Source organism: Oratosquilla oratoria, chromosome 35, assembly GCF_046742065.1.
Source record: "Oratosquilla oratoria isolate Oo_2021 chromosome 35, ASM4674206v1, whole genome shotgun sequence".
Lineage (NCBI taxonomy): Eukaryota > Metazoa > Arthropoda > Malacostraca > Stomatopoda > Squillidae > Oratosquilla > Oratosquilla oratoria.
In genome coordinates, this window is record NC_134811.1 from 32,112,021 (window position 1) to 32,114,520 (window position 2,500).

Genomic DNA, 2,500 nt, shown 5'->3' on the forward strand with positions numbered 1-2,500 from the left:
CCATGATATGTCAGAGATCACAGCGCACAGACTGCCAACAATGAATGGAAGGAGAGGGAGGGGGTGGGGAAACAAGGAAATGAAAAAGGATGCAAGGGAGAGAGACGAAGAGTAAAAGTGAGAATGGGGTATTAGTTATATGTCAATCTACTATTATTTACTATTTACCTGTTTGTTTATTATTCAACTATACCTATGCATTTATTTATGTATTCTATTTGTTATTTGCATTATTATAGTTTTTATTTATTAATTTTTTTTTCGCATCCGACCTAGATATGGACCAAAAGGTCTCCTGTCGGCATGCTCCGCCTTTGTAATCCTTTGTAAGAAAGAGAAAGATAAAGGAGAGAGAGGAAGGATGAGAGGAAAGGGAAGGAGAAAATGGGATGATGTAAAGAGAAGAAAGAGGAAGATGAAAAGGGGTAGGAGAAGGATGAGAGGAAAGGGGAGGAGGAGAAGAGATGGTGTAAAGAGAAGAAAGAGGAAGATAAAAAGGGGCAGGAGAAGAATGAGAAGGAACTGGAGGATGAAGGGAAAGGGGAGGAGAAAGGTGAAGATCACAAGAAGAAAGGAATGGAAGAAAAGGTTAAGGGTTAAGGAGGAGGAGGAGGTGAAGACTAAGGAAAATGTAAGATGATACGCAGTAGGCAAAAGAAAGAGGGGCAGAAAAAAAATAGAAGTAGGAAAAGAGAAGAAGAAGAAGAACATGAAGGAGTGGAGTAAGCGGAATAACAGGAAGAGGAGGAGGGAGACAAGAAGAAGAAGAGTATAGAGAGAGGAAGAATAGGAATAGGAGGTAATGGAAGAGGAGGAGGAGGATAAGGAAAAAAGAGGAAAAAGAGACAGAGAAGAAAAATAGAAAGAATAGGACAAGAAGGATAGGAGGAGGAGAAATGGGGAATAGAAAGAAAGAAGAGAGAAAGAGGAGAAACAGAAGTAGGGAGAGATTGAACAGATTAAGAGAGAGAAGGAGGAGGAGGAGGAGTTGGAGGAGGTAAAAGAAGAGAGGAGAAGGAGAGAGAAGAAAATGAGGAGGAGGAGGTGGAAACGAAGAGAATGGTGAGACAATGAGAAGAAACAGAGATGAAGAGAGATGTTGGATGAAGATTGAAGAAAGAAATAGAAGGGAAGAAGAGAAATAGACCAAAATCGGACAGGAAGATGGATGAGTAGGAGGAGGTGGAGGGGGAGAGAGAAGAATGAAGTTAAGAGAAGAAAAACTGAGGCAATTATTTCAACGACATTTCCTGAATTTTTGAGGAATTTCATCAACAAGAGCTAATCTTTACAGAAAAATACAACAGAAAATATTTTTGTTTATTTTTTACTTATACACCTATTTATTCATTCATTTATATATTTGTTTACTTTTGTTATCGTTATTACTGTATTCAGTACAATTAATATTTACCTAAAAAAGACTATTTTGATAAAAAAAATATATAGAGTAAAAGTTAGTAAACACAAATTCATCGTTAAACGGACCTCAGTTATTACATAGTTAATTAAAATTTAACCACAATTACTTTTTACAACAAAGGACACTCAAGCAATGACAGAGGGAAAGATAGAAAGACTTGAGAAGCTAGGTGTGGTGGTAGTGGTGGTATTGGTATTGATGGTGGTGGTGGTGGTGGTAGTGGTGGTGGTGGTGGTGGAGGCGTCGCCAGGTGTCTGTCGACCTTCGTGACTGAAGTACGTGGAATTCCTATCCCTGTAGGACCCCGCAGGTGTCGCCACTGCTACCCACAAGCGGGACACCTGAACACCTGGGGCGTGCGTACCGCAACCTGCAAGCTGGGCGTACGGAAAGGGATAAATCAATGTTGACAGGCGGGAGACACCTTCGTTCTCATGGCTCTTAAAAGTGGGTCTCGAGTTCATGAACAAAAAGATATTGGATCAAGACTAGAATAATGTTTAAGGCATTTCCGTTTTTGGCTTATGTTAAGTATGTATTATACAAACGCGCGCGCGCACGTAAACACACACACACACACACACACACACACACACACACACACACACACACACACACACACACACACACACACACACACACACACACACACACACACACACACACACCACAGAAACACCACACACACGCAAACACACACACACACACACACACACACACACACACACACACACACACACACACACACACACACACACACACACACACACACACACACACATAGTCATATATATATATATATATATATATATATATATATATATATAATTTATCTATTTATACTTCATTAAAAGTGACGGCATAATTAGGCATCACTTTTAATGAAGCATGCATAAGAGAAAATATGCCCATATATATACTATTGATATATATATATATATATATATTATATATATATATATATATTAATAGTATATATATATATATATGTATATATATATGTATATATATATATATATATATATATATATATATCAATAGTATATATATATACACGTGTGCGTGGCTACGTACGTG